The sequence below is a fragment of the Poecilia latipinna genome, unplaced genomic scaffold (assembly GCF_001443285.1).
Source record: "Poecilia latipinna isolate Pla-1442-1.1 unplaced genomic scaffold, P_latipinna-1.0 Scaffold875, whole genome shotgun sequence".
Taxonomy (NCBI): Eukaryota; Metazoa; Chordata; class Actinopteri; order Cyprinodontiformes; family Poeciliidae; genus Poecilia; species Poecilia latipinna.
In genome coordinates this window covers 76,897-86,898 of record NW_015113491.1, presented here as the reverse complement: position 1 = coordinate 86,898, position 10,002 = coordinate 76,897, and the positions used below count along the sequence as shown (strand labels likewise).

The window sequence follows — 10,002 nt, the reverse complement described above, 5'->3', positions numbered from 1 at the left end:
CCCGTCAGCCAATCAATCACCACAAAGCCTGTAAGATCAATCACATTTACAACACCCTTAACCGTCGAATAAAGATGAGCTGCTTTCACAGAAAAGTCCAACCCACAGGAGGAGAGACTGAAAACCACACGTTCACCTCCTTCTCTCTGATTCTAAAGACAAAATGTTTCAACATTTTGAGTTGCCAAGATTTAAACTAAACTACCACATACTAAAAGGCATTAATATTTTTTAAATTTCCCTTATTTCAAGTATTTGTTATTAAAAGATGAGTGTTTCAGTCTCCGATAATCTCAGACCGATAAAAAGAAGTAATGCATTTTAATTTGTGCCATGGAGGCTAAATGAGGTCACATCTAATATATTATTGCTGGTTTGTAATCTAATAAAGACATTGATGTTACAAAATAAATGTGTTCACAATATACAGACACTCTTATTAACATGCCAAAGTCTATTAGAATATAATGTCTTGCCAATATTTGCCCATTCAAGTTGCATTGCCTCCTTTAACTACGTGTTCTTGCCTCTAATTTTTGCTTTTGTAGAAGTCACCGCAGGCCCAGCATGTCTTCTGAGGTCTCACATCTTCCTGGAAGGGCACATCGATTGAGCTATTACTGCCAATAACTTAATGTTCAGAGACAGATAACTCCAAAAGATAAATAAAGAAGGCAATGTTTCACTCCAAGTTGTCCTATTACAATGTCAGGGCAGAGAATAATTCAGAAATCACAAATTAAAAAACAAATAAGTCGCCATCTCAAGTTATCTTGTCACAAGAACATAAGAGTAGTCAAAACATTCAGAGGAAATGCAACCGACGAGATATTCTGTGATTTGGTTTTTAAATCAGCAGCATACAGACAGTCCTAAGCTTTTCTGTCTGTGACATTTCCAGTTGATGCATTCAGAAATGCGCATGCAAATATAAACAAAAAATATGTCAAAAATAAACCAAAAGACGTAATTGGCATGAAAATTCTGTCAACCAGCTTGACATATTGTATTAAGGCTCCAAAGCCTGAGCGATTATCATCAAACCCTCACCCAGCAACACAAAGACTTCAGTTTAAAAGTACAAAGCTCCCAAAGGTTAATGGGATTCCTCAATTCACAACAAAGAACATCTTTAGTTTTTGGAGAAAGCTATTGGGTATGTCAGTGGGTGATCCAAGCTTTCCTCAGTGCAGACATTTGCATTAAAATTTATGTCGATCAACGCTCTTTGAGACAGACATTCAAAGCAGAAAGGTTTGCACACATGAATGACAATAAGTGCTGCCTGGAGTTTGGCACAAGTGAGTCCCTTTTTGTCTAGCATGAGTTGCTTTTAAGTAAAGTGCCCTGAGGTGATACTGTGGTGTGAACCAGTTCTATATAAACAAACTAAATTAAATGGTGTTGCACATAAATCCCAGGACACACTAAAAATCTGTGTTTCACTTGAAACAAACCAAAGACCAAGCTTTTTAAGAAACTCAATTTCTCACATTCCTGGAGACATTCAATTTGCTCCTAACTGAAGTATATATTTTCTTTGTAAAAGATTGCCCTTCTGAATGTTACATTTGGATTCCTTGGAGAAAATGACTAGTATTAACTATGTTATTTTATTTATTGTTAGCCTAAGATTGAAACATTTTACCAACTGAAAGTGTCCTCAAGGATGATTGAACATCAGAAGCTACAAAAATATGCCAATATGGTGGAACTAGGCCTACACAGCTGTTAGGAAGTTGGAAATGCAGAAATGTTATACTCCATTTTACAAAAAAGTTCTTTAACTGAAAAACTCAAATCAAAGATTTGCTGGAATGGATAGTTTAAAGAATCAGACTTTCCAACACAAGAACCATCACAAATTAGTCAGAAGTCCATAAAATGAGTCTACATGAGCGACTACCTCTACATTAACAGGAAGTACTAACCAAACTTGCAAAGACATGATGAAAGAGTATTTATCTAGAGACAAAGCCTAAAAATGAAAACGCTAAGAACATTAATGATTCATTCAAGACTTGGAACTGGAATGAACCTGAAGAGTAATTTGTGAAAAACATGTAAAGTGTTATGATTACCAGGTCTAAGAAACACTAGACAGCTAAGGCTAACATTGACAAAGGTGTTGGCTTACCCATGCAAGCCACTGAAACTGGGTTTGGCCTCCAGAACTTTGCTTTGTCAGGCAGCATCGTGTCAAACAGATGGGATTTTGGTGTGGATCCGTTTTCAGGAGTCTTGTTTGGCCTGTTAGTTACAGAGGAAAGAACTGTTAATACTTCACCAAGACATTTTGAATCATTTCATGCTTCTAACGTTTTGGGAACAGTTTGCAGATCTCTCCTTCCTGTGCCAACATGATGTTACACCAGCACACAAAAAAAGGTCCAACCAACCTTATTTTGGTTGGATGTGTTAACAATAAACAGACATTAGCTTCTTTGGAAAGACATTACCAGCTTCTCTCCAAAGAAAAAGAAAAATAAACTAACCATATCATTTACTCCAACTAACAATTTTATTTCCAAATAGTCAACGAAGATGTGCAACACTGGCATCCAATTAAAGTCCAAGTGTTCGGTGAGTTAAAGGATTTGTTTATATGCATAAAAAAGGAAGCTGAATGGAGTAAATAAAAGAAAGTTACTAGACCTGTTGCATGTTTAATGTTTGGCTCATAGATGGTCTAGATCTTTTGGCATGGACTTCTCTAGAGTCAGCAGACTCTTAACCTGAGATATTTCATGGATAATCTCAAAATGCTTAAAATTATCCCATACAATGAGAATGGAACAAATGGATGCTGAGTGCTTGAGACATCATTGCTCCAGACCGATTACACATTCACATTTAAACCAATGACTTCGACCTGCCAACGTGGTTTACTGTGTATGTCTAAGTAAGGATGTAAAATAAAATTGTGCTGCCATTTTTAAAAAGCTGATTTCATCTTCATCAGTCAGTTGTTCTTGTACAGTTTATACTGATTCTTTGAGGGTGCAAGTTAAAATTATTAACTGCTGTGTAACAAAATATAGGCAAACAGGATTTGCACCAAGTACTTTGAATTTGACTTGGTTTTTATAGCATTGTTCAGAATACCAGTTTCATAACCGAGATAATATTTTTTACTCCTAAAATATTTGACCTCCTACTTTCTCTGTGAAATCTGATTTTGCAGTGATTAGCATAGTCAATCTCACTCCCCTGCAGATCCTGCTGTGAACATAATAATAGCAGATACTTTTATAATCATGTTAGTGTCCAGTGGCAAGTGTTATTTATCCCCCGCTGTCACACATCCAGTCCTTCAAGACCGAATAAACATTAATTACTACAAATGAGGCTCAAGCTCCATTATCACCCCATCACATCTTTTTTAATTAAAAGAAATCCTGCTTTTGGCCTATTTCCTATAGATATTATCCAACACTTGCTCTGAGAGTTAAAAGGCCAAAACCACACACATCCAAGATGCCTAGATTTGGTTTATGTCAACATTAATGGAGCTGATGCTTTCTGGGATAAATCAATGCATTTTAAGGCGGTAATTTGTGGAGAATTATTCTGTTTTGTCCTTTAAGTGGCATGTCAAATCTCTGAGGGGAATTTAATGCAAGAGCTGCTTTTTAATAATGCTTTCTTTTTCTCTTTGGCTCAGATTATTTAGATGGATTGCTTGTTTGAAACCAACAAGCAGGTGTGACCTCAAGCAAGCACTCAACAAATGTCTGCTTTCATTTGGAAGAAGTCATTAAGTCTGATGAGAAATGGAGGAAAAGAAAATATGTTTTAGTCAACAGGGATAAGTACCATGGTGTATCCATACCCAATTTTAAATATGAAAGTGCATGTTAAAATATTTAGAGCGCCCTGGTGTTGACACAAACCAAGTAGCATTGTGAGATGTAAAAGGACGTCTGGTATTTTGTTTCAACACAGACAAATGGATCCATTTTCACTGAAATTAGACTATGAAACGCCTCAATTTGCTCAAAGTATGGCTGCAGTGATGCTTATCATACAGACATTAGCAGAACATCACACAATTAACTTCTGGGTATGAGGTCCTGAAATTTTGTCTTCATAAAAAATCTCATTTTTTTTACTTTACATTACGACAATTATTCTGTCAGTTGCATTTTGCATCAGATGTATTTAATCAAGTTAAATTTCACAACATTTTGTGATTCTTAGTGCATTAGTAAGCAAACCAAGTAGCTATATTTTTTTCTTGATTGGTTCCCAGCATTTATTGGCAGGTCAGATGAAAAATCTGTTAACTAAATTCATCAAACCTGATCATGTTTATATATGGGAAATCTTTCAATTCTTTAACAGTCACTCTCGCTCTGAGGTAGGATGCTGGATTTCTCCAGTCAATATACTGAGGAGTAATATTACACCCAGATTAATTAATAAATACCAACAGGTAATGTAGGGTAATGTATAAGATGATCTTCCCTCAACATGTGATGCTGTGGTATGAGAAAGACCAGACACACACATTGAGCTTCCTTCACATTCAACTGGAAGATTAATTCTTCTTCTGCGTTATAAACACTTCATATACAACAAACTTCAGGTATCTCATACTGCAGTAGAGAACCATTAACTTCATTACATCAGAAATGGCTGTAATATTTCTTTAAACCAAACAATTATTTTAACATGCTCCATTTAGCATTAGGACTTCTATCAACTGACAAAACTAATTCACAAATAGCTTTTACTTCTCTAAACCATATTAATTTTGTAGTTAGTGCTTTAAATTGAATACCTTGCCCTCTTTTCTGAGAGGACAAGGTATTTATTTATCAAAAATAAAAATATAAAAATATATAAAATGGCTTTTAACTATTTTAATAGCTTTTACCATTTTTAATCAGCACAAATAAAATATATTTTAACATTTAAGCATCTTAGCTTTTAACATCACCATCATCCTGCATAACAAACTCTACTCTTAATATAAAACTGAAAAGGCGCAATACTACTTTAATGCTGTGCCTCGGTACTCCGTTTCACAGATGTTCTAAATATATGGTTTATCTGGTTTTTTCAACAAACCCATAAAGAAGCATCAAATAAAATAAAATAAAGAAACCAAAATAATGTCCTTTGAGTGAGAACTCTCTAAAAGTGCAAAACACAAGTTCAAATGAACGCCACTGTCCTTCAGCTAGCTCCTCAGCTAGCATTAGCTCCAATTAGCCTTCAGAACAAGTCTCGTGTTTGGACACAATAACAATCACAAAACGAACTACGCGACTCATTAGTTGAGATTCGATTTAAGAACCTTTTCAATTTTTCCAAGAAAACCAATGTACATGTATAAAACTATATTTTTACTGACCTGTGATATGAGAAAGACGAGACACACGTTGAGCTTCCTTCACATTCAAACGGAAGATTTATTCTTCTCGTGTGCTCAGTCTTCTCTATGCCACCAATACGACAGCGCCCCTAGCGGTTGTGTGTGAAATTGTATAGGACTAACTAAAATGACACTGAAGAACTTATTACAACAAGAAATTAAAGATACAAAATTAAAAATTATGTTGGGGGTGCCTATTTTCTTAATTATTGTTTTTATTTACCAATAACTTGTTTTTCACCCCTCTACAGAAACAAACAGCATGGGGTAAGGGAAGCCTTCTCAGTGGTTTTAATTTACATACTACAAAAACTCAGTCGTTTAAAAATACAAATCTATTTAAATAGTCTAAAAATCATTGTTTTTCTCAGTGGAACAAGCTGAATAATGAGACTGATCAAAGATAGCCAATATCCAAGTGGACCATGGAGGACAGCACAGCTCTGTCCTGCCAGCAGACTCCATGTCAGCTCTTTTCTCTGACCTTTCCTACTTAATGTTCGTTCTGAAAAAAAACAGGACGGCTGTTTTACACCTGCAACTGATGTCACACAGTGTTTGATTTATGGTACATCTCAGAAATAACAGTAGGAATGCAAAAAGAAGAGAAATATTGCTTTGCCATAAAAACGAGACAAATGCTTTCTAGTTGCTCACACCTTTATTAAGTATTCATCATCAGCCAACATTTCTGAATATTTCCTAAAAATGAGGAAGGCTGCCTTGCACTAGATACAAGACCAAATCACTTTGTAAGAATTTGTTTTTACCCATGTGGTTCAATCTTAACATATTGTTGGGATGAGAATACTAATTTATTAAATGTCAGATTTTTATCCTATTAAATTACTACATTTTAATTTCTTCACCCTATGAAAAGGTAGTTTTGAGATCAAAATAATGGCAAAAAGCAAAACACCAAATACAGAACATGATCTATAAAACGAAAAGTAGAAATTAGAAAAATATATCTCATGACAGTACAAAGTATAAGTATAAGGTTCGACCCTTTGCCATGGGCTGGATTTTAACATATTATATACTGCTATTAGTTTCACTACATCAGGGATCCTATAAATATTGAGATGCATCTTCATATTTTGTCTATTAATGCTTTAGCATGGTTCTTGTGTTAGAATTCAAACATTAGTAGCTGCAACTGGTGTGCTTACAGGCAGGTAATCAGTTTCCACACTCTGTGGCTTTAGGAAAAACTAATGAATAATTAAACACCTGATATAACTCACATTTCCTTACACCTGTACAAGATAAAAAGCCTGGATATGAACTAAGGTCACTGTACTGACAAGAATGTGGACACATTGATTAATTTATAATGAGCTTACATGTTTGTTTATGGATGCATGAGACTGTGTCCATGCATGTAGATACAGGTGACATTAGGGGTCACTGCACAGGATCCGAAACACACAGCCTGTTACAAAATGACACCAGTAATTTAATGGATGCACAAGCAGGACACTGTGCTCACATGCTGCCGGCTTTAAAATTAACCATCAGCACAGACAGGAAGACAAAACTTGGATCTAAAAGGACGTTTTTAAATACAGCTTCCGAGAGGGGCTGCAGAAACAGAGACTTTCAAAGCAGGAACGTCTCTGCAGAAACTGTAAAAAAATAAATAAACAGTCCTCATAAAAAAACAAAATAATGAAGGAAACACAGTAACTCAGAATGGTCACCGATGCAAAGTCACTAAATTAAGGCAAATTTCAATATTTTACCAGAGTAGTAGAAAAGAAAGATCTATAGACTTTAAACTGCATCAGATTGCAGTCGTGTTTTATTCCAGACATCCTGCAGCTTACACAGTTTACACACAATGACTCATTCATGTCCTTTCCTCTTCCTGTTTTCATGAAATGAATGGATTATTAAATATTTAAATGTAATGAAACATTTTTGCAAGCATTTACTCAATATTTGTGTTCAACATAAGATCCCAAATTCCATCAAAGTGAGGCTTCATGAGAAAACCACACTTTGAAACTTGTAGTTTAAGAAGCACAGCTCTGCTGCACAAACAAGAGCCAACTTCAGCTGCTCCATTCTAACCGTTCTCAGGAAAAAATCCTATCACTACCTGCAGCACAAACACTTCATGTTCGCAATTATCAATGCAGTGCACACCACTTCTGCAACAGCACACAAGATATACACAAACTCAGCATATCAAGTCTGTAGAACCTCCAAGAGAGAAACAGCAGCAGCTTTTAAAGTATGTTCATGGAAAATACACAGCCTGGATGTGACATGCAGAGTTTTCTTTTATATCAGTTTTGGGACAATTAATGCTATAAAGATATTTGAAAGCATAAGAAAATGTGACTAGAAACTTATGAAGTAAGTCTAAATTCTGACTGCTGAAAGGTAAATGAGAGAAAAGTGGCTTTTTTCATCAAAAATGAACAAAAATGTATGAAGGAGTTGCAAAACACAACTAAGTGGGTTGCTATTGCAACTGGTCTGAAGCACAGGATGCACATCTAGAAACAGATTATGGAGACAAAAAAGTTACTTACTCAACAGAAGACAAGATGTTTGCAGCAGAAGCAGGGAAAGTCATACAGTCCGTAAAGAAGCTGGAATGTGAAAACAAACCAGGAAGCAGGCATGAAAACCATAAGAACCAGGAAGAAAGCCTGGGATCTGACACAGGAGGGACAACCAGGCAACAGGTGTGCTAATCACAGAGGCAGACAAAACATGTGAGGAAGGGAAAAGGAGACAAATTAAAACAGGAAGTAACCAGTGAATTCTTGCTGTAACATCTCAGTCATAATTGGTGCAAGTTAAGTTAGACATTATGAGCAGGAGGATGGTTACTTTGCAGCATTCATAAAAAGTTTTGATTTCTGCTTCTGTAAATATTTGCAGGTGTGTGAAACATTTACTGACATCACTACTCAACCTACTGCTAATCCTCAAATAAGAAAAGCATAGCTGAAATTTTAAAGAAAAAATATTTACTCAGAATTGACCTACTACTTTTCAACAATACAAGAAACCCTATTCCATTTAAATACTGTTTTGCTGTGTAGAGATCATTTCCTAAATCAGAACTATGGTTGATGTTTAAAAAGATTATCAGTTAAATCAATCAATCAAATTTTATTTGTATAGCACATTTCAGCAGCAAGGCATTTCAAAGTGCTTTACATAATTAAAATAAAAACAGCATGTGACATTGAATAAACAGTGAGAAAGAGAGAGATTTAAAAAATATATCATTTAAAGTGGCCAAATGATATTTTCCTTGAATCCGATGTGATAAAAATATCCAAAGTAGAAAAAAAGAAGACCAGGTATATTAATACTAACCCCAAACAGTGTTTTCCTTCACCATAGATATTTATTTCTATATGCTCTATAGCAGGGATGTTCAAAGTGTGACCGTGAATTAATTTTCTGTACCTGCAGCCACAGTTCAGGAATAGCACTGATGGGTCAGATTTCCACTGACACGAGGCCTTTCAAAAAAGATGCTGAATATTAGAATACTTATGAAAAACACAAAATATTTCTCTTGTCAAACACTTCTTGCATAGTGAAACAACTTTTACAATGATTCCTCAGATGTTGTTTTATCAACCATTTTTTTATTAGAAAGTGTTTTTTTTTTTTTAACTTGTTGATTTTTCCTGTAAAGGTTTGGGCACCAACTGTCCAGGATACTGAAGCAATGACTTCCTGACATTGCATGTCAAACTCAAAGTTCACAGGTTTTAGAAGATGGGGCTGCTTGGAAAGAATGAATTATAAATTGTAACTTTTAGAATTGAAGGAAGGATTTAGTCAAGATAGATATAAAGCAACACTTTATATATTTGTGTGATTAATTTCTTAATATTCTTTATTTTCTTGAAGATGCCATTGTTTGGGGGAATGTAAACGAAGGGGTCTGCCTGTCCAGGATTGTAACCGTGCATCCATGACAGAGTTCCAGCTGGAGGAGCTGATGAAGACTTTGACTTAAGACAGGACAACCACGGCAGAATAATCTGTCCATCTTTGATGTATGTGTGTGTTTGTGTGTGTCCACAGCGCCAACCTTGAGGTGAAGAATGACTCTGTGATCGCTGCTTTGCTCTCCACCCACATACCCGGCAGCATTAGTTATTAGGTGTTTGCACACATGAGAGCAATATTTCACAAATTCACATTTGTAATTACACGCGCACACGCACACGCACGCATTTTTGGCACCCTTTCCCTCAGTAGCTATCCATTATGTGTAGAAGCAGGCCACACACACAGCCCTATTTTGCTTGAATCCTGCACATGTCATTTCAATTCACATTGACTTAGACCCACTCAGTCACCATTCAAAGTAATAATAAATTTTTATGGTTCTGATCTCACCATGCCCACTTGACCCTCTTGTGTTCAGAGTGTTTGTGTGAAAATCAACCCTGATTCTGATTACCCACTGAATGACTTCATGTATTTGGATAAATGTCACTTAAAAACCTAAATTCCTTCAGACACACCCTTACAGTGAGACCTCAGAGCAACATCCTCTAGCCCAAGGGTGTCAAACTCAATTTCACCGAGGGCCACTTCAGCATACTGGCCCCCTCAACGGGCCACATTGACGGTAC

At 35.9% G+C, this 10,002-nt stretch overlaps 1 long non-coding RNA gene across 1 annotated transcript; it reads right to left on the bottom strand.

The window, feature by feature from the left end:
- Nucleotides 1–2,132: 2,132 nt before the first annotated feature.
- Nucleotides 2,133–6,809, bottom strand: LOC106957107 (uncharacterized). Its single transcript, XR_001426891.1, has 3 exons — nucleotides 6,727–6,809; nucleotides 5,360–5,469; nucleotides 2,133–2,250 (listed from the first exon to the last, which is right to left on the bottom strand). It is a non-coding gene; the product is annotated as an uncharacterized LOC106957107 (long non-coding RNA).
- Between the last annotated feature and the right edge of the window lie 3,193 nt (nucleotides 6,810–10,002).